This window comes from Leopardus geoffroyi, chromosome B1, assembly GCF_018350155.1.
Source record: "Leopardus geoffroyi isolate Oge1 chromosome B1, O.geoffroyi_Oge1_pat1.0, whole genome shotgun sequence".
NCBI lineage: Eukaryota > Metazoa > Chordata > Mammalia > Carnivora > Felidae > Leopardus > Leopardus geoffroyi.
The window spans coordinates 14,962,268-14,984,976 of NC_059327.1; the positions used below are offsets into that span (position 1 = coordinate 14,962,268).

At 45.2% G+C, this 22,709-nt stretch overlaps 1 long non-coding RNA gene across 2 annotated transcripts in view; it reads right to left on the reverse strand.

Annotated features, from left to right (window-relative positions):
- LOC123585099 overlaps positions 1-20,803 on the reverse strand; it is a 41,660-nt gene extending 20,857 nt beyond the window's left edge. The window contains exon 1 of one of the 2 annotated variants that reach the window (XR_006705904.1): positions 18,641-20,054. This is a non-coding gene — a long non-coding RNA (uncharacterized LOC123585099). Of the gene's footprint in view, positions 1-18,640 lie in introns of both variants that reach the window. The other variant, XR_006705905.1, reaches the window with a different exon arrangement.
- Between the last annotated feature and the right edge of the window lie 1,906 nt (positions 20,804-22,709).

Sequence of the window (22,709 nt, forward strand, 5' to 3'; positions counted from 1 at the left end):
CTGATCTAACATTGTTAAGATGAGCATTCTCCCTGAAATTGGCCTCTAGATCCAGTGCAATTCCAATCAGAGTCTCAGCAGGTTTGTATGTGTGTGGAAAGTAATAAGCTGATTCTAAATTTTTTTTTTTTTTAAATTTACATCCAAATTAGTTGCATATAGTGCAACAGTGATTTCAGGGTAGATTCCTTAGTGCCCCTTCCCCATTTAGCCCATCCCCCCTCCCACAACCCCTCCAGAAACCCTCAGTTTGTTCTCCGTATTTATGAGTCTCTTCTGTTTTGTCCCCCTCCCTGTTTTATTATTTTTGTTTCCCTTCCCTTATGTTCATCTGTTTTGTCTCCTAAAGTCCTCATATGAGTGAAGTCATATGATTTTTGTCTTTCTCTGACTGACTCATTTCACTTAGCGTAATACCCTCCAGTTCCATCCACATAGTTGCAAATGGCAAGATTTCATTCTTTTTGATTGCTGAGTAATACTCCATTGTGTATATATGCCACATCTTCTTTATCCATTCATCCATCGATAGACATTTGGGCTCTTTCCATACTTTGGCTATTGTCGATAGTGCTGCTATAAACATGGGGGTGCATGTGTCCCTTCAAAACATCACACCTGTATCCCTTGCATAAATGCCTAGTAGTGCAATTGCTGAGTCGTAGGCTACTTCTATTTTTATTTTTTTGAGAAACCTCCATACTATTTTCCAGAGTGGCTGCACCAGCTTGCATTCCCATGATTCTAAAATTTTTATGGAAATGTAAAAGACCTAGAATAGCCAAAACAAGTTTTTTGTTTTTTTTTAAAGAGCTGAATTTAAAAAGAAGGGGATTAATATGACTAGATTACAAAGCTTACTATAAAGGTACAGTCATTGAGAAAGAATAATTTTGGCATAAAGATAGACAAATAAACTGAGGGATCATAAGAAAAAGTTGAGACGGGACAGGGGACCCACACATGAATGGAGAATCAATGCTTTACAAAGATGCAAAAGCAAGTAAATGGAGAATGAGTCTTTCCTATTTTTCTACTGTGTCATCTCAACAAATGATGCCAATGCAATTGGTAATCCATACACAAAAAGAAGCTCAATCCATACCTTGCACAATATACAAAAACTATGGACCATACAACTAAATGGAAAACCTAAAACTATAAAACTTCTAGAAGGAAATATTTGTGACCTTGGGTTAGATCTCTTACATATACCGCCATAAACACGATGCATTCAAAACAAATTGATTAACTTTAACTTCATCAAAATTTAAAACACCTGCTCTTCAAAAGATGCTATTAAAACAGACAAGTCACAAGCTAGGAGAAAATATTTTCAAAGCACATATCTGAAAAAGGGCTTATCTCCAGAACATATAAAGAATTCTCAAAATTCAATAAAACAAATCCGATTTTTAAATGGTCAAAATATTTTAACAGACACTTCCCGGAAGAAGATAAAATAACTACATGAAAATATGATCAACAGAATTTGTCATTAGAGTAAATTAAAACCATAATGAGACACCGTTATACCTTATTAAAATGGTCAGAATCTAAAAGACCGAACACAACAAGTTTTGCGAGAACGTGGAGGAATTGAGCCCTCACATACTGCTAGTAGGAGTGTAAAATAGTGTAAGTATTTTGGAAAATAGAGTGGCAGTTTCTTAAAAATTTAGATATACACCTATTATATGATCCACTCATTCCACTCCTAGATTTTACCTAAGAGAAATGGAAGCATATGTCCCTACAAAGACTTCTACGTGCATGTTCATAGAAGCTTGATTGGCAATAGCCCAAAACAAGAACCGACCCAAATGTCCTTCAACAAATGAATAGATAAACACACTGTGGTGTTATCTGTGCAAATGAAATAGTACTCGGCAATGTAAAGGAATAAGCTGTTGATATATGACAGCACAGACGAATGTCCAGATTATGCTGAACAGAAGAAACTAGAGAAAAAGATGCAGAATGTGTGTTTTCTATATATAATTTTGGAGAGTACAAACTAATCTATAGTGGGCTTTACTTGATGGGGGCTAGAAATGGGGGAGGACTCACAAAGGGGCACAAGGAAGTGAAACTTTTGGTGGCGACGGATGCTCATCATCTCAGCTGTGGTGATGGTTCTGTGGGTAGCTACATATGACAAAACTTCTCAAACTGTACACCTTAAGTACATGCACTCAAATATCGTACATTTTGCCATATGTCAATTATGCTTCAATAAATCTCGAAAAAATCCACCACTTTGTGCTCCACACACTATTTCTCCAGTTTAAAAAGCCCCTTCTGTGGTTACTGCCACATTTATTGGGTGAGAGACCCTATATTGATGGCAAGTTACAGCTCACAGCGGGATCATCGGTCCTTATAAGTGCCTGTTGAGAAAGGCCAGGCATCTTCAAGATGCGAAAATACGTGAGGAAACTAGATTGGAAGCAACTGGGGAGGCAACATGGATACGTGGAAGGTAAACAGGACAGATGTGGGCTCAAGTTGCAGTGCTGCTGCCCACGGCAGAATGACTTAGAGGTGGCTTCTTAATTTGTCACAGTATATCAGCTGGGGGTACTTGGTCACGAGCATCAGAAACTGATTCAGGCAAAGATTTGGAGCAGATAAGAACCCACAGCTCCAAAGCATCTTGATGGCAGAAACCAGATCTTAATAGTTTTATCCAGAATTTTCCTCCCTCTGGTCATGAATCAAATTCCAGAGACAGAGCATCCAATGGGACCAGTCCAAGTCACATGCGTGCCCCTTGACGGGGGGTGGGGATGTGCATCTTATTAGCAAGTACAGCAGAAGGGATTTGGGATGCTATCAGCAAATGAAGGTAGGAGAGAGGCTTGGTGCAAACAACAAATGGCACTTTATCAGTTATATATTGCTGACTATAGATTTAGTGGCTTAAGAAAATAACGATTAGGGGCACCTGGGTGGCTCATTAGGTTGAGCATCTAAGTTTTGATTTTCGCTCAGGTCATGATCTCATGGTTCATGAGACTGAGCCCCAAGTCGGGCTCCATACTGACAGACAGAAGCCTGCTTGAGATTCTCTTTCTCCCTCTCTCTCTGCCCCTCCCCCATTCACACGCTCTCTAGCTAGCTCTCTCTCTCTCAAAATAAATAAACATAAAGAAGAAAGAAAAGAGTGATGATTTCTTATTTCTCATAAATCTGTGGGTTACCCGGGTGGTTCCTCTTCTAGTTTTGTCTGGCTTGCTCATATAGTTGCTTTCAGTGAAAGGCAGTTTGTTGGAAGGTCCGAGATGGCCACACTCACATGCGAGAAGTGGGTACTGGCTGTCAGCTGGTGCATTTTGCTTCTTCTCCACACAGCCTAACATCCTCTAATAGGGCTACACAGGCTGCTGTTATAGGCATTATAGGACAAGGGTCCAAATGAATGAGGGCAGAACCTGCCACACCTCTTGAGCTGGGGCTCCGGAACTCACATGCATGTCTCTTCTGGCACGTTCTATAGGCCCGAGTAGGTCACAAGGTCATCACGATTCTGGGAAGGGGGAGGCGGTGAAGAACTAAACTGCGCTGCTGCATGGGAGGGACGGCTAGGTTACACTGCAAAGAGGGTGCATACTAGAGAGGGACGTTTGGCCACTAAACAATCAACCAGTGCCATTAAAATATTTTCCTCATTATGAAATTAGAATAATAACTAAATTCTAGAGTTATTTTGATAATTAAATATAATAACATATTTGGGAGCCTTAACATATAAAAAACACTTGGTGAAAGCATACCTGTTATTAATGTCATTAAAGGTTAAGGTTATAGGGGCACCTGGGTGGCTCAGTCAGTTAAGCGTTGGCTTCAGCTCAGGTCATGATCTCACGGCTCATGAGTTTGAGCCCCACGTCAGGCTCTGTGCTGAAAGCTCAGAGCCTGGAGCCTGATTCAGATTTGGTATCTGCCTCTCTCTCTGTCTATCCCCCAATTGCGTTCTCTCTCTCTCTCTCTCTCTCTCAAAAATAAATGAACACTAAAAAACATTTTTTTAAAAAAGACTAAGGTCAGAGACAGGCCTCCCTCAAGGAAAATTTCTTCTTTTAAAATACTTGTGTTGCTGGGGTGCCTGGGTGGCTCAGTTGGCTGAGCGTCCGACTTCAGCTCAGGTCACGATCTCACACTCCGTGAGTTCGAGCCCCACGTCAGGCTCTGTGCTGACAGCTCAGAGCCTGGAGCCTGTTTCGGATTCTGTGTCTCCCTCTCTCTCTGCCCCTCCCCTGCTCATGCTCTGTCTGTCTCTCTCTCTGTCTCTCTCAAAAATAAACATTAAAATTTTTTTTAAATAATAAAAATTAAAATAAAATACTTGTGTTGGGGCAAATGGGTGGCTCAGTTGGTTGAGCACCCGACTCTTGGTTTCAGCTCAGGTCACGATCTCACGGTACACGAGAGCGAGCCCCGAATCCGGCTCTGTGCTCACAGCGCAGAGCCTGCTTGGGATTCTCCTTCTGTGTCTGCCCCTTCCCACACTCGTGCACACTCTCTCTCAAAATAAATAAACATTAAAATAAATACAAACGATAAAATACTTGTGTAACTTCTTTTCCGGCTTGGTGGAACCTGCAGGACATATGGCAGGAACTGAATTTTGCTAAATTTGGGGGGTAAAGTGTTGCCTATCCTTTCCTTTCTGTAAATTCCAAAATACAGGTGGAATAGGGGATTAAACACATTGAAACGGTAGTTTGGTTTGCCTTCAATGTTTGTGTTTAGTTTATATGTGTCTACGTTGGTCAGTGTCCAGTCAGCAGGACAGAAACTACTCGAGGAATTTCAAACAGAGGGGCGGTTCACAACATGTGAAGGGCTGGAGGAAAATAAAAAGGAAGCTGAGATCATTCAGAGATCAGTAACAGCAGGAAGCGACTACCATCCCAAGGCTGAATGAGCCCAAGAAAAAATGGTGTGATCCAGAGTCCGCAGCCGCTCTGCTGCTGAGGCTGCTGGTATACCCACTGCTCCACTGCTCTTGTCGGGCCATCTTTCAGGAAGCCAGGAGGCTGAACTCCCACCCAGGGTTGCCTGTCACTGCTGCTGCTGCCTGAGCCAGAGCCAGAGCCAGAGCCCGGGAACTCTGCCCTGCAGAGGCTGCAGAAGCCCCCCTGCCCCACTGCTGTTGAAACTCTACCACCTGAGCACAAACCCACATTCACCTGCTGTTGCCAAAGCCTTCAGCAGACATGGAAGAAAAATTGGCTTTTTCTCCCACCTCCCTTGCAGTCTCCCACTGCTGTCTGCCCCACGGGTAGAAGCTAAGTGGAAGCCAGCCCGCTGGGGAGTCTGGGAAGTGTAGTTCACAGGCTTCCGGTCCCTCTAGAGAAAGGCGGGAAGGGTGGGAATGGAGTCAAGAGCTGGCAAATAGCAAGCAGCCCAGCGTATGAGTCACACACAGATGTTTCACGTAGCGCTGCTGTGTGTACCTCCAGATGTTTTCTGTTCGGGTCTGTGGGAAGCAAAGGGAACATATGGTGACTTGTTTCAAAACTTCTCGTAGAACGCTATCATGCCACGTTTAACCATCTGATAATCAAACCCCTCTCCCTCGCGGCCATTTACTCCTTTCCTCCTTGGGCTTTGGCAGGGGATGTGTAAACACTGGCAAAAAACTTGCATTTCACACTCACTGTGCAAGATACCAGGGAAATCTTCCTAGTCTCCTGCCTCCTATCCACTTGAGAGCATTTCATTAAATACCCGATGCCTGTGTACATTGTATGGGACCGCTTATGCGAAGGGACAGCAGAGCCCTTATTTTGCCTTCAACGGGTCCCAAAGGTGCTCCTGGTTTTCTCTCCAAAACTGTCATCTTTTATCAGTGATCGCACATGAAGGGCAACAGAATGTGCCACCCCAAAATACGACATAGCACCCCCAAAGATGCTGCTTCAGTGAGTTTTTCTTTACATTTTTTATTATTTTTTTAATGTTTATTTATATTTGACACAGAGAGAGACAGAGCGTGAGCAGAGGAAGGGCAGAGAGAGAGGGAGACACAGAATGTGAAGCAGGCTCCAGGCTCTGAGCTGTCAGCACAGAGCCTGATGCAGGGCTCGAACCCACAAACTGTGAGATCATGACCTGAGCTGAAGTCAGACACTTAGCCAACTGAGCCACCCAGGCACCCCACTGCTTCTGTATATTGATTATTTTGAGCTGTAGGCAAATACGGGGAGAGGCTTTCTCTGAACTCCCCTCATCTGCTTAAAGGCAGATACTCCAAGAGGAACTCAGTTGTCATAAATGCCCTCCTGTGAGTCTCATCAACCTGGGAGAACCGACTCTTGTCACAGGAAAGGAGCCTAGAAGTCAACCCCGCACCCAAACTAACTTTGCCACAAACTGTCACACCACCCATCTATTCTTCCAAGGGCCCATTTGTCTTTCCTAAAAATCATTTCCTCTCTCCTGAAAGGCCTATATTCTCCTTCCCCTTTCTCTATTAAGATGGCTTTTAAACACAAATCCTAACTCACTTCTTTGAGTTGTTCGTTTGTCCCTGAGTATCTCCCACACAGATAGGAAGTATACATGTAAATGCATATACATATACATTATATCAGGTATATACAGGAGGTATACATGTTAATGAACATCTGTTTTTCTCTTGCTAATCTGTCTGCTATCACATAGGTCTCGGCTAAGAACTCAGAAAGGTACAGAGAAATTATTTCTCCTCCCCTGCACACATGAAGTCTGGATGCACGATAATGCTAATGAGCTAGCAATAACTGTCCCTTATGAAACAAGGTCATTTCCCCTGGACACCTGAGCACAGACTTCTTTAGACTATTCTTGGATTTTCTCTTAGGTTTTCCCTTCATGGGCACAAATCAAGCTGCTGCCTGCAAGACCAGCCCTGGAAAGGAGAAGGGTAGGGCAAGTGTGATAGGGCAGAAGACACTCTGACAAATGAGGCTTGGTCGGAACTCAGGGGAACTCTATCCTGACGCTGGAATTGGCTTCTCAGGTAAAATCAGGTCACACTGAACAGTGAAGGCAGTTGTAAAAATGGAAAGTGAAGCAAAGCTTGTTTTGGAAGTGGCCGTCCCTGGGACCTCGAGGCAGCTTAGATCCCTGGCTGGGGCTCCCGAAGGGGCTCCAGCTAAGGCAGTGTCAGGGGTACAGCTGCACATGGGGCATTTCGGGGTGCATGGATGGCACATTACAAAGAAGTTTAAAGATGGAAACCAGCTCTACTGCTTTCTGTTTCCAATCCTGACAATGACCTTCTAATATCATGTCCTTTTTGGGAAGCGGGGAGCTTGGGGGACCTCAAAGCTGGGGAGCAGCAGAGCCAGATTCAATGCCCTGTCTGTTCCACCCACACAGAAATGTGAACAAATCCCTGTGACTGGCTCCCCCTAAGGGGCCTGAGGAACAAGCCTCCACTGAGCGTTTGTCGTGTGCCAGGCACCGTGCTGTGTGTTTGACACGCACATTATGTACTTTAGTCTTCCCAAGTACCCTGAATGGTAGGTATTGGTGCACCCATTTTACAGGGAAGGATCATAAAGCCTAACATTGTAACGATACACAGACAGAAGGTTCGAACCCAGGTCTGGCTTATTCCAAAGCCATGCTGTTTCCATGACAACAGCCTCTCTCTTTAGAGAGAGCGCAGCGTGGAAGAGGACTGGAGGTGGATGACTGGTGTGGACAGATGTGTGTGGAAACAGGAGAGGGGAGAGCCCAGGTCTGGAATGACCACGCACTCGTCACAGTTGCCTTACCCCTCATGTCCCCTCTTCCCTGCCAGCGTCTCTCAGTGGCGCACACTACCTGGGCCACTTCCTTTTATTTTTTCCCAGAACCCAGTATAATTTTGAATTTGGGATCCCAGACGAATGTTTCTGCTGGTCTCCCCCACAGCGGGGCCCCTTCCCTGCCACTTTCGCTGCCTACATCCCAACCTACCAGCTCTAGGAGTAGGGCCTTTCATTCTACACAAGACCTCCCCCTTCATAAGGTTGTAAATACAGCTGGGCAGAACCCAAGCCTGCTCTTTAATTGCTATCCCTGAAGACCCATGACATCACTGTGCACCCAGGGGATGGTCTCTAAATATCTTCTGACCAACTGAAAAAACACATTAACCTTTAAAAAAAAAAAAAAAAAAAGCCCCAGCATTTTAGGAAAAGCATAGCCACTCAAGTCAGTTTCATGGGGCTCACTTTGGGAGTTGCAAGCAACATTTTGAACAGCTACAAAGCATGAAGAAGTCAGTGGCATTGAGCAAAACGAAAGAAGTAAACTAAAATATGTTGCCATTTTTCAAAAATCTCTTCCTTTTAAATTTGGTGTCACGGGACAGTATTTCCTGCCTAGGCAGCTTGGCATGTCCTCACCCCACATACCCTGCTCCCCTGTGAAGAAGAAAAAAAAGGAGGAAAAGGAAAACTTGTGCTATTGGGAAATTGCTGGCTAAAATTTCCTTCTATCTCAACACTTTGTCCTCCTAACCCAGTTCTGAGAATGATCTCAGTGGTCGAAAGGTTTACACATTTAAAGCCAGACAGAACTCAGAAATAGAGAGACGAGGGAAAGAAAACAAGATGATCTGGTCATAGAACGAGCTATTTTAGACAACATCGTCTATAGAAGAATGTTTTAAACACCATTTGATGAAAAATCATTACGGGGAAGCAACTAACCAGGGATTTCCTCTTGGCAAGGAGTTTGGTACTGCTTTTTTGGTATGTCACACCCTCCACATTTCTTTCCAGCAGGTGACTAAAAAAGCAATAATGGTGCTGGGGAAATTCTTCCATTTCACAGCAGCTACAAGACAGACCATCCCAAGAGTCTGAAAAGATGTATCCCCGGCGACAATTTCTTAGGAGGTTTTAAAGACAGATTGCTTTGGGAAAAAAATAAAATAAAGACAGATTGCTTTGTTAACTCTCCGTGAACTCCATAGTATTTTCAAAATGCTGCCTTCCTGCCTTCAATTTCACTTCCTCTTTCAGCTGTGGAACAGCAAACGCTGTTGCAGAAATTACCTCTCCTACGGTTCCTGAGTCTTCAGCTCCAAATAAGAATGGATGGATGGATCCATGTGCTAAATACTCTGTCTCTGGGACCGGGAGCTCACACTCGAAGGGGCTACCTTACTTCTCAGCACTGTCAGATTTCTGTTGACTCAAGAATCCACCCAGAAATCTGGGGAAACATCTCCGGTAGAGTGACACCAACTGTCCCTCCTCCAGTTTATGCACCGGCCACAACATACAGGAAGGAAGTCACAACTTAAAAATATAATTCACACAGAAGCATTCGGCCAACATTTAAATCTTAATCTGAAGTCTCATGATTCCCACACTGACATTGGAGAAAGATCCAATGTCATTAATCGTCACACGGACACCTTAGACCATCTCCTCTGAGCTGGGATCATCCTGGGAGAGCTGCCTCAGCATAGCCGGTAGAGTGCCCTCTGATGAGAACTCTGCCCATGGCTGGATTGGAGTCCCACATCCATACTCCCCTATGTTGCGGCTATGTCCTTGTGCCTAGTGGTAAATTCCCCAGGCTTTATGACACGTCCTTGGATCTCCTCAAGTTCCACTTGAGAAGGGTTTTGGAACTTGCCTCCTGACTCTAATGATAGGTGCAAAAAGCTTGTCATTGCCAAAGAAGCATTCATCAAAGTCTCTGTTCTTCCACAAAATGATCCAAGTAAGGCTTCCTCCACTGGAGCCTGCCCACCAGACAGAGGTCCAAAGGCTCGGTCTGGTCACACTCAGAGCCCAGAGCAGCAAGGAGGAAATTTCAGTGTCTCCACCCAGAGATCAACGGGGTTTTAATCCCTTGAAGTCAGTGGACTTCTCCAGATTGCCTTTCAGTAAAAGATCTGTTCTGACTTCTGATATGCATATCTATTTTCATTTTTTAGATCACTTCCCGGTAATAGCCAGGACTCACAGATGACCGACTCCTTTTATAACACCCCAGTTGGCCTCAATTCCTCCCCAATGCCTGCTCCCTGATGGTAAGGTTCTGCTACCCAGAGGTCAGTGTGAGGCCAATAGGAGAGCCATCTGGCACCCAGGACATGGGAAGTCATCATTTTAATCCACTGACCATCTGGGTCTGTTAAGAGGCCTGTGTCTGTGGCCTGGTGCTCTGTTAGAAAAATTGTTTTTCTGAATGTAGACTCCAAATCATCACTCCATACAAATGAAGTAAGATACCTAGCCCCAGATATGCCTTCAAGGTACTGCTCCTTGACTCTTGGTACACGCAGACCCTACTCAACCCTTCTCCCTGCCTGGCTGATGTGAATTGTGTATTTATCAGCCGACCGAAGTTCTTTCCATCCTGGTTTTGCAGTCCTCCCCTGATCAGTGTTAGGAGTTGCATAAACAACCTTATCTTTTGGCAGCAGTTTTGAAAAACACGTAAGTCCTTTTCTTTTTCCTCCAGTGCTCCCCCGCCCCGCGCCAGGTACTGTACTGAGCTAGTGCTGACTCTCTAGACTTTTCCCTGGAGCATTGTCCTGGAATATAGTAGGTGGAAAAAAACCACCTGATCATGTTGCTAATCCAGTGGGATGATGGGAGTTCATTTCTCTGTGATGCTAATTGAAGGCCAAGGTCCACACTACTCCATGTGCCTCTTTTAGAACACCAAGGTCAGTATCATTGTCACTGCACCAGTTTATCATGGGCTCCCTTGGAAGCAGGGGGGTGTGGCCGGACAAGGATTTGCTGAACAAGGGGCAGGCAAATATTTACACCTGCAGGTGCTGCTCACGGGCGGGCGGGCGGGGCTGAGGGCGCTGCACCGAGAAAGCTCCCTCCATGACCCTTTCCTCCTCTTGCTTTCTACAGTCCCCATTTAAACCTAGTTTAATCGATCCTCTTTTTAAAGTCTTCCAAAGGAGGACTGATAATTGCCCTCGAAAGAGCTCCTTAATGCGTAATTTAAATCCAATTCACTTACATATTCAATCTGTGCCTTATCGGCACTTACTAATCCATTGCGCGGAACTCATTTTTCATTATTATTTCTTGAATACGTGACTGGAAAAAGTTGCACACACATAGCTCATCCTCCAGTCTCTTTCTGAATCTTGTGATCGTGACAGAGCACCCCCCCAAGTCACATTTACAAGTCCCCCAGCGGCCTGCCTTCTTTTCCGGGTTGTGTGGCCTCAGTTTCCCCGGAGGTGGAGGAGTGGGGACCGACCCCACAGGTCAGGGAGGATGAGGAACAGACGTGGGGTAAGAGTGGCTCAGGCTGAGAAATGGGTACAAATTCATTGTACACATTAATACACAGGAGGTTCTAATATCTGTCCGTGGGGTGTGTATTTGAAGGCCACCTCCCCACCCTATGGTGACTTTGTTGGTGAGGCTTTTTCTCTCAATGATATCTGTGATAGGCAGAGGCACTTATATTGTGGAAGGACCTTGTGCTGGAAAAGTTGGAAAAGCGTGCATGTCTAGAACCTACTCTTGTATATTTTTATTTCCTCTAAGAGTTCCAGGGCCACAAAATCACAGGAGGCTGACGTGAAGGGGGAGTTACAGGGGCGAGACAGCTTGAAGGATACGTGAGGAAGTCACGGTGTACGTAAGCGTGAGCGTAGGGGTGGCACTGCCTCCTTGAGAGAAGCTTCTTGGTGCCTGCAGTCCAAGACCATGAGAAGCAACCCCGAGGATAGGAGGTCTGCCACCGGCAGCCATCGTGACTGTGCCAGCCGCTGGTACTGGAGCCAAACACAGTTCACCAGGCACACCCCATGTTGGATGGTGCCGCCATTGTTCTTCGCTCTGCCTGGAAGTTACTCCATACCCTCCACAGTCTTACCCATTCTCAAGGCTCTGCTCAAGGCCACCAGCAGGAGGCCTTTGCCACCACACTGCCACCTTCATTTAAATTCCTAGCGCTCACTGTTTCCACCAATTACAGTCTGCTTTTGCTCAATTATTCCAAGCAGATCACCATTTGGAAGCACTGATCAGCAAGGGTTTCAGAGTTAAATAGAAAGTTTTAGCACCAAATGAAAACTCGAAGAAAATCTGAGACTCCGAGCATCTTGCCAAAGCGTCTCCCATTAGTGCAAGTAGGAACTGGTTTCACAACTTCAAGAAATTGGACTTTCCAATATGTCTGGGGAAGTTGTAAGTGGAAATGAAGAATTTGCAGAGACATTTCCTCCAGTGCTTAAAAAGAAATGATTGACCAAGAAGGCTATCTCAGGATTGTACTTAAAAAAAAAATGTTTGGGGCGCCTGGGTGGCACAGTCGGTTAAGCGTCCGACTTCAGCCAGGTCATGATCTCGGGGTCCGTGAGTTCGAGCCCCGCATCAGGCTCTGGGCTGATGGCTCGGAGCCTGGAGCCTGTTTCCGATTCTGTGTCTCCCTCTCTCTCTGCCCCTCCCCCGTTCATGCTCTGTCTCTCTCTGTCCCAAAAATAAATAAGCGTTGAAAAAAAAAATGTTTATTTTGTTTTTGAGGGAGAAACAGCATGAGCGGGGGAGGGGAAGAGGGACAGAAGATCTGGAGCTGGCTCTGCGCTTAATAGCAGTAAGCCAGATGCGGGGCTCGAGCTCACAAACCATGAGATCATGAGATCACGACCTAAGCTGAAGTTGGACACTCCACCAACTGAGCCCCCCAGGCGTCCCAAGATTGTACTTTTAATTTTCATGAAGCAGATCACTATCAGAAACAACTGCCCTATGAACGTTCCATTCTCAAGGAGAAAGCAAGAGGTAAATGCCATGCCAGCAGAGATTAACTGTACCAGTATTTTTATTGGTGTTGTTATTGTTTTAGTAGTGCTCTGATTCTAAACTCCATAAGCTTTGAGTGATTTGCCACAATCATACTTTCACTTAGAGCCCAGTTACTTTTCATGCTTGATTTTACAGACGGAAGCATTTGTTGTTGTTGTTTGTTGTTGTTGTTGTTGTTGTTTTAGTAGGGGAGGATACATATCGCATTATAGTAGAAAACCCAATATTTGACGATTTCTGGCTACTGACCCATGGCACCATTTTCTGGATTTTTGTCTCATTTAACTTTGCTGTTTGTATTAGTTTCCTATTGCTGCTGTAACAAATTACCACAAGATCAGTGGCTTAGAAAAAAACACAAATATCTTATCTCATGGTCTGAAGATGAGAAGTCCAAAACAGGTCTTACTGAACTAAAATCAAGATGAGGCAGAGCTCTGTTCCCTTTTGCCTTTTTCAGCTTCTAGAACCTGTTTTCATTTCTTGGTTCATAGCCAACATTGCCCAGTCAATTCTCATATTGCATAACTGACTTCCTTGCCTCCCTCTTTCACATAAAGGCCCCATGTGATTACACTGGACCAAGTTGGATAATCCAGGCTAACTTCCCATCTCAGAGCTTTGATTTTATCATATCTACATATTCTTTTGTTGTGTAAAGGAACACATGCACAGTTTCCAAGGATTAGGGTGTGGACCTTTTAGGGACGCCATGATTCTGCTACCACTCTGTTACCCTTCTGTGCGTTCACGCTTCCTTGAATGCCTCTTTGTCTTTTTATTCCCCACAGCAATTGCCCAATTCAGATACACATAGGGCATTTTTAAATTAACTTTCCTTCCTCACTCTTGATTTGAATAACACCCAGGTGTACTCTCAGGCATGGGTTAAGTTGAGCCAACTACGGCATCTTTCCTACCTTTCTGCTAGGATACAAAGGTGATTAACTATTGCCCCAATTCTCAATAACTTTGCCTTGCAAAATGTTCAAGACGACTGGTCAGCATCCAGGCTTTTAAAAACATGAATAACACATATATCTAAAGATAAGAATTAGTGCAACACAGGATCAAGCGCAGTTTTACAGAGCGAGGAGGGAGCTGGAATTAAAGGAGCAGACAACCAAGGAGAAAGAGAGTCCAAGTGGGTCCATTCTCTCCACATTTCGAATAAGGTCTTGGGGAAAACTGAAGTGAGTGGGGGCAAGATAAAGTGTGCAAAGATGTAGCATAGACATCAGAACCCAAGGGGCACCTGGGTGGCTTAGTCGGTTGAGCATCCAACTCTTGATTTCCACTCAAGTCCTGATCCCAGGATTGTGGGCGTGAGCACATTGGGCTCTGTGCTGAGCAAGGAGCCTGCTTAAGATATTCTCTCTCTCTCTCTCTCTCTCTCTCTCTCTCTTTCCCTCCCTCCCTTTGCCCCCCACCCCTACTTGGCACACTCTCATGCTCTCTCTCTCTCTCAAATTAAAAAAATGAGATCCTTAAAGATGTCAAAGTATGTTTATGCTTAAATATATCCCAAGAGCAAAGGAGTACACATTTTATTTAAAGCACTACAAATAAAATGTTAAAATGTAGAGACTCTTAGAGGGAAGGGGAGGGCAGGAGGGACTGATATAAGCAGTTCCTCCGGTCTTTCGCTTTGTCAGTCAGCTGCTGAGACAAATCACAGTTCCATGGACATGTCAAATTTCTCTCCATCTGCCCCAGAGCCCCTCTCCCAATATTGTAGTCTTAGGATATAGTCACATTTCCCTGTACTTCCCATCTCCCTGTATCTAAAAGCACGATCTCCTCTGCCTAGTGTCCGCTCTGGTCTGCTTCGTCTTTCCAGGTTTAGCTAAAACGCAACCAGACTCATGTCGATAAGGAAAGATTTTTCCCACTCCGGGACCCCTAGGGCACTTTGTTTGCAAAGTGCAGAGCACCGAACACGTGTGGCTTCAAATTCTGCAACGCAAATCCACACACAACCTCTAAAAGCAGAATCCACTGTGGCTGCCTGTATTTTCCCAAGATAAGAAGATCACAACATCTTCCATCCAGGCCCTTCCGGAACCTTGCCAATAACCTGTCAAGGCACAAGGTCTAATTCTGTTTCATTTGAGTCTGGGCAGGGTTGTGGCTTGACTGCCACCGATAGAAGGCAGTGGAAACGGTGCTGCATGACTTCCAGGTCACAAAGGCATTCATTGAGCTTTCATCTTGCCGCGGAAGCACTTAGGCTTTGAGCCCTGAACCTCCATGTTAGCAGTCCAGCCACCCTGAGGCTGCCGTGCTGTGTGGAAACCACACCACATGGAGAGGCCCTGGATGGGTGCTCAGTCCACAGTGCTCATCTTCAAATATCTCATCCCAAATCAGGGACCAGATATGTGAGTGGAGGAGTCCTCAGATCACTTTGTCCCCCAATTTCATGTCACTCCAGACATTATGGAACAACCCTAAGTGCTATGGAGCTGGGAGATGGTCCCTCCCATGATGACGGCACAGACGGATGAGGTCGTGCTGGCCTGGCTCTCACTCAGCCAAGGCTGTCTAGGCCCCCAACATTATGGAACAGCCATTCCCACTATCTCGATTCCAAAACCACACAATCCATAAGCATAATAATAAAGTTGTTTTAAGCCACTAAACTTTGGGGGTGACTTCTTATGCAGCAACAGTAGCTGGGGCACCAGGTATGAACTGTATAGGTATTTTCACTGAACTTACAACAGTAAGTAATCAGGGGTATCCTGATTCAGAGTTATGACCACAGCCATGAAGTCATCAGATAGACGAACGCCCAGGAAAACTAGGGCAGTGTCAGTGGATTCTCCAGTGCTGGATGAGAGAAAAACATTATGAGCATCACTTCTAAGACAGTTTTTTGACTTGAAGCAAGAAAAGATATTTGGGGGGAGTCTATCACTTTTCTAGAAAAGAAAAGTGAGCAGAATTTGGGTGCCTACAGACTGCTGAAAATAGGCACAACTCCCTCCCCAGGACCCCCGGGTACACTGCCTTCCTGCTCTAGGGAAGACCCACTTAGGCAGGAGGGGCCCCTGTGGGAGGAAAACAGCAAAGGACACATCTCAGACAGGTTAGGGATTTCCAGGCAGTCGCGGTAATAGTCCTTTCTGTTGTTTCTTATATATGTCTTTTTTATGCCACATTGTGGGTCACACACACACACACACACACACACACACACACACCACAGCTGACGGTGCACAGGACTTCCTGAAGCTTGGACAGAGTAATTGTTGCTGGGAAGAAAAGGGAAGTGAGTTTTGCCTTCTGTGGCTGACATGTGAGGGGCTGGGCAAACTTCCCAGTCCAAGGAATCTCTGTGACAGGCTCATAAAGGAAAGGAGAATAATCCCCACAGAAGTTGCTGGAGTGAAAGTGAGTTGTCCAAACACGGGACCCATTCATTATATGGGGAACGGCTGAAATGAAAAATAAAACTTGGTAGACTTTGTAACGTCTTGACAGTTAAGTAGACGTCAATCGATATTGTGAAGACATTTAGGAATCCAAGAAATTACTATTAGGACTATTATTTTTCCTTGCTTAAGACAACTGAATAATTTTGCATGGACCAGGATGGGAATATGAAGTTCTTGGATGTTTCAATCAATCAATCGATCAATGATTACTGAGCAGGAAATTCCAAAACTCTTTGTTTGGATAAAGATATTCCAAGAAAGAACTTTTTAAAGTCTGTAGTAAATGGATGTTTCCTTCCGTATTAGCTGTGATTTATTATGCATTACAGGTCTACTTGAGGCTCCAGACTTATATTTTAAATATCAGGCTTTCTTCTTCTTGTCCTAAAAGGTGTAATCATGAGCTGAGTATTGGTTTAAGGGACTTCAGTCTTTCTTAGTGTAATTACCTGCCCAACATCCTCAATTATCTGATCACTAACTAGTCAAATCTCCAGTTTACCTATGGTGACATTCTGGAAAAAGTCAATTACAGATCATCTTGTATTAGTTACAATGGTGCTGGCTGTTATTACACATAAACCCGCAAAATAGTATTATTGATTTATATAAAATATACAATTTTACTTATGAAAGTTATGTCCCACTCAGTTATGTCCCATCAGTAGAGTCCGACTGATACAAGGCTCCACTCTGCACAGCCCTCTGGGGACGCCAGCTGAGACAGCAAACGCATGAGTGTCCTCACAACACATGGCTCACAGCGCTGTCCGTGGCACAGACATCCAACCAACATACAGAACACAGGGAGCAAAGCGTCATATTTTTATAGGCCAGGCTTAGATGTGTTTACATGACTTTTGCCCACATCCTGATGGCCAGAGCTCATCACAGGGCTCAAATTAGATGCAAATGTTTCTGGGCGATGCTATCCCTGGCTGACCATCCACTTCCCAGCAACACAGAAAGGAGCATAGTTCTTTGGTGAACAACCAACACTTCTCCACCCATCTCATTTACACCGTGGATGCTACCCATCCCCAAGCCTATGGGGTAGTGCCACACATTATTATTTGAAGTCCAGTCACAACAGACCCATGCTTTGCTGCCTTGGTCTGCATTATATTTAGTTTGGAGAAGTGCTATGGAGCTGGCAGACGGTCCCTCCCATGACGACATAGCACAGATGGATGAGGTTGTGCTGGCCTGACTTGCGCTCGGCACCGTGGTGCTATGACCTTTCATGTTTCCCATGTTCCTTCACCCAAGGGGTTGGAGGAGGACCATATATGGGAGGCCTTGTGAAGGAGAGTGTTCCTTCCATCCTTAATGACAGATAGACACATTAGCATGGCGGGTGCCCGCAGGCCAACTTTAAGAAGCCAGCACTGGGCATCCAGAAGATTTGCTGCGGGGTGCCTGGGTGGCTCAGTCGGTTAAGCGTCCAACTTTGGCTCAGGTCATGATCTCACAGTTTGTGGGTTCGAGCCTTGGATCAGGGTCTTTGCTGACAGCTCAGAGCCTGGAGCCTGCTTCGGATTCTGTGTCTCCCTCTCTCTCTGCCCCTCCCCTGCTAATGCTCTGTCTCTCTCTGTCTCAAAAATAAATAAAACATTAAAAAAAAAACAAACATATTTGCTGTGAGGTTAGGCCTTGGCCAGGATTTCACTTAGTAATAAATTCTAGCTGCCCTATTCTTTTGTAAGCAGCTACTAATAATGTAACGCCTGGGGCAAGCGAGCCTGTATAAAACCCTATTCATTTGCATAATAAACCGGCCTGCTGTGCGGGCCCATCACCCTCCTTCTTTGTAGATCTAAATTATTTTTAAAGTAACGGCAATGTAAACTATCATGGACTGTTATCCCATTGTACTAGGCACTGTACAAAGTCCAGGACTTCTATAATAGTAACAATCATTCTGTAAAGTAGACATTGGTTTTGTTTTAAAAGGAGGTACCTGGGCAAGGTTAAGTAGGTTGTTCAAAGCAAATGATGAGTGGCTGAGCTGAAATTCAACTCCAGAACTATGTAACTCTAAAATGTGTTTGGGGGCGCCTGGGTGGCTCAGTCGGTTAAGCGTCTGAACTTTGGCTCAGGTTATGATCTCATGGTTCGTGAGTTCGAGCCCCGCATCGGGCTCTGTGCTGACAGCTCAGAGCCTGGAGCCCGCTTCAGATTCTGTGTCTCCTTCTCTCTCTCCCCCTCCCCACTTGCGTTCTGTCTCTCTCTGTCTCAAAATAATAAGTGAATATTAAAAAAAAATTAAATGTGTCCTCCCTCCACCGTGCAGTGTGATGACGACGGCCAGCCCCCCACTATCACGCCATGAGGTGCTCACCACCAGCCAAGAGCAAATGCTCTGCACACACCAGGCAAACACCAGCCCACTCCCCGCTCCATGGCAAGACTCACCCACATAAGGCTTCTCAGACTGCTCGGGGGCCTGCCTGGGGCCTTCACCTTGACAGAGTAGCCCCCACGAACGGCAAGTTCGGTGACAATGTATTCATTGCCAAGTGAGCGTTCCTGGCCCATAACCGTGCACAAGGAGAGCGTAGGACCTGTGGCCACACCCACTCCTTTCCAACCTTGCAAAGGGCGAGCTGCCGAGACACCACAGCTGTTCTGGATCATCGTGTTCAGGTGGACATCATTACAAGGCCCTTCACGTGTCTGCTTCCCAGTCAACAGTCAGGTGTCCCTCCTCTGTCTCCAGCGATGTCACAAAAGCAGCACTGATTTAAACAGTGACCAGTGGGTCACCAAGAGAGCCTTTTTGCCCAGCCACAGAATATTTTAAAAGATAGCGAAGCCAAGAATCTGTATCACTTAACACCTTCTCCAGTGGGACAGGTGTGTGTGTTTCTTTGGAGAAGTCAGGCAAAGGTAGAGCATTTTGATGCTGGGCACAAGAAAGAAATGAATGCTGCAAGGTCCCTTGGCACCAGAATTAAAATAATGACTTCACTTATCGCAGTACCTAAGATTGCCAGGCCCTGTGCTGGATGATTTACACACATGGTCTTATTCAATCTCCACAAGGATCCTACAAAGGCTAAAATGTTACTGTCTCCATTTTACAGAAGGAAGGTTCAGTGAATATGTCACGAATGGCAGCAGCAGAACTGGAGGTTTGTCCGTCTGTCTCTAAAGCCCAAGTTCTCTTCTCTGAACCAGCCCACCTGGAGGTCCCAGAGCTGTCTGCAAAGAATGCCAGCCAGAAGGAAATCCTGACATGGAGCGGAAAGACATTCCAGGGCCCTGTGGCAGTGCTTTTGTTGTGCAATTACAAGAAAGGGAACACGATGTCCTGAAATCGCACAAGGAATGTAAACAAGACAGATGGAATCTCAGAACTGGTGCTAATCCCTTGCTGGAAGTGGATTCCAGAAAAAAGGTCTTTTGTATAGCATTTGACTAGGTAGATTGGCCCCTCAAACCCTGAAAAAAAAGTGCTGAGCTGAGCACAATGGCAGAGTTTTGCAAAGGTGTATGCACTTAAGATAGTTTATCTCTTCCTAAGCAAGTGGTTTCCTTGCTTCTACTGGATCTCAAACAAGCTAGTGAAAATTCCCAGGAAAACGAGAATTAGCTTTTAGAAGGAAAATCCCAAAGCTGACATTTGTTGACAACAGAAACTTCACAAGGTTTGATGGAATGATCTTGGTATTTCGCAGTGAACCCCAGTGCCACCCACTTAAGATCTGTAACCACTTATGGGGACAGCGGTGGGATGGAGTTATGTGAAGGACCCCTGCCACATGCCTCTTCATATACAATAAATAAAGAGACCGAGGTCATGAACTCCCTAGAATTGTTTCGGTTGCTTCAAGTGAAAACACTCACATGTGAAAATGCATGCATATTTTGTCACATTTTATTTATAACTCAAGCTTTAGGAACTTACAGTAGAAATGAGTTCATACCATGTAACCATTTATTGAGCATTCACAATGTGTCAGGCCCTCCAGGTAGTGTCTTACTGAATGTTGACAATACCCTGAGAGTTTGTGGACAAAAGAATTCTCATGCCCATGCTATAGAGGATGAAATTGAAATTCAGAGAGGTTAAGTGATTTTCCCAATGTCAAATGACAAAAATAAAACCGTGCAATGACTTTGATGTCCTTTATTCACGGGGAAACGACCCATGCATTGGGGGAGGACAGCGCTTCTCAAGCAGTAAAAAAGCACTCTTCCTGAAGCAGTTGGGGCAAGAGCAGATTTTTTAGAGCATAAGAAACGGCAACTCAGAGAATCAATGGCCAAGAGGGTGGGGACTTCCTTATAAAGCTCAAAGTTCCTATTTTCTAGGCTAAGGTAAGGCAGAGCTGAGTTGGGTGATTGTGACTGGCATATGCTAGGTTTCTGTGACAGTGACACCTTTCCCTTAAGTGCTACACACTTAGGTTTCTATTTGTGTGGTGGGCCATGCCACTGGGGAAGCCTCGATTTTGCAGGTCCCGATATAAGAATTACCTTTATCATTGAAAAGGAAGAAAAATGGGGTGCCTGGGTGGCTCAGTCAGTTAAGCGTCCAACCGGCTCAGGTCATGATCTCAGGGTTTGTGAGTTGGAGCCCCTCGTCACGCTCTGTGCTGACAGCCGGAGCCTGCTTTGGATTCTGTGTCTCCCTCTCTTTCTGCCCCTCCCCTGCTCACACCCGGTCTCTGTCTCTCTCAAAAATAAATAAACATTAAAAAAAATTTTTTTTAAAGAAAAGGGGGGAAAAACAGGATTGCCTTTATCACCAAGAACACAGAGGTAGTAAGTGGCTGAGTCCAGATTCAGACCCAGGTCTTTGCTTCCAAAGACAGGCTCTCTCTCTATCAGTTCTCTGAATAACAGACTTGAAGTTTTCTAGCACGGTTGTACAACAGGTCACCCGAGAAACTATAGGACCTTGCTTGGCATCACTTTGAAGTTTCTATTCCACCAAAGCATCTCAGGAATCCTTGAGAGTAGCAAAAAAAAAAAAAAAAAAGGGTTTGTGTATGTATTCAGAGGTTGCTTATTTTTTACACATAGCCCTTTCTTACCCAACATTGTTCACCTGCCAAAGTCCCCCCAAGTCTACCATCCGCTATATGAAGTAATACATAATTTCATCGAACCAAAAGTCACTTCTTTTGAGCCCTAAGAATTTGCCCATCATTTCCCATTTGGAACCTACAGGAGCTATATTAGCTGTCTGAAGATCTCCTGTAGCTCAGTCCTCATGGGTTCTGTCGAGACTATAGTCATTAACAACTTACAGTCTCGTTTCACTGAGATCTCTGTTAAGTGTTTTGTCACAAAAAGCCCACAGGTAAACCTGTATCCCTAGCCTTTGGAAACCAAACTTTAAAAAATATATTGACGTCACTTCTTTGTGTGGTTAACCTGTTAGCCAGACGAGTCCCCTTGTGGGTGGGGGTGTGGTTCTCCTAAAGGGTGTAACATTCCAACTGTTAATCATCCTGGCAAAAAATAAATTCTGGGACAGGAAATAAGGACCTGGGATTGAGATGAAGGGATACAACTTCCTCCTCTCTGAAGCCATGGCTCGGTTTGGGCTGAGTTTGAGGATGGAGGTGCCCCAGGGATTTCTGGCAGTAGGGATGAGCTGCCCCTGGCCACAAGCCATGAAGACAGCAGGACAGTGGTCTGGTAAGAAACCCCAGCACAGATATTAGTTTATACAATATTTGTAAATTCATTCCAGGGAAATCTATATCAGTATGTATATCATTCTCTCTCTCTCTCTCTCTCTCTCTCTCTCTCTCACTTACTCTTTCCAGCTCTGGGGCAGGAGATATATATACATATATGTGTGTGTGTGTATACATATATATTTCATCAACCACATATGTATGTTCCTTCCTTTATCTTTGAAACTTGAGTGAAAACTTGTTAAATGCTATAAGGTTGTCTCAGTGATGCCATGAGGAATTAATGAAAATCCAGGCACATGCAGTTGGTTGGCAGAGTACAGAACAGAGTGGCATCCCCTCCCTCAAGCTGGTAGCAGGAGCAGTCTCCAGAAAAGGCCAGGTGCACCCAGTAGATATGCCACCCTCAGAAGGGTCAATTGCAACGTGACCAGAAGGTCAAGATGGAAGACCCCGAGAGACCTACCCTTGAATTCAGGTCAGACAAAACCTCGGGAAACAGCCCCCGAGAGACCTACCCTGGAGTTCAAGTCAGACAAAACCTTGGGGAATGGCCATGAATGTCCAGCAAACAACTGTGAAGACAGCCAGTGTCTTGCAATAATACAGCCAGGGGCCATGTCATCAGGATCGTCCGTTGGCTAGGTTGTGTCCTGCCAAGGACAACCAGCCAAGGGGGTGAGTTGGGGTTGAAACCCAAGCTGTCCTTCACTTACCGAGCCATGCACACTTGCATGGGGCTGCGTCCACCTGGAGGAAGTCGATGCACGTTTCCAATGTTCAGAAGTGTTGCAGGCACTAAGGCAGCCCAAATGCCACTGTAGTTTGAC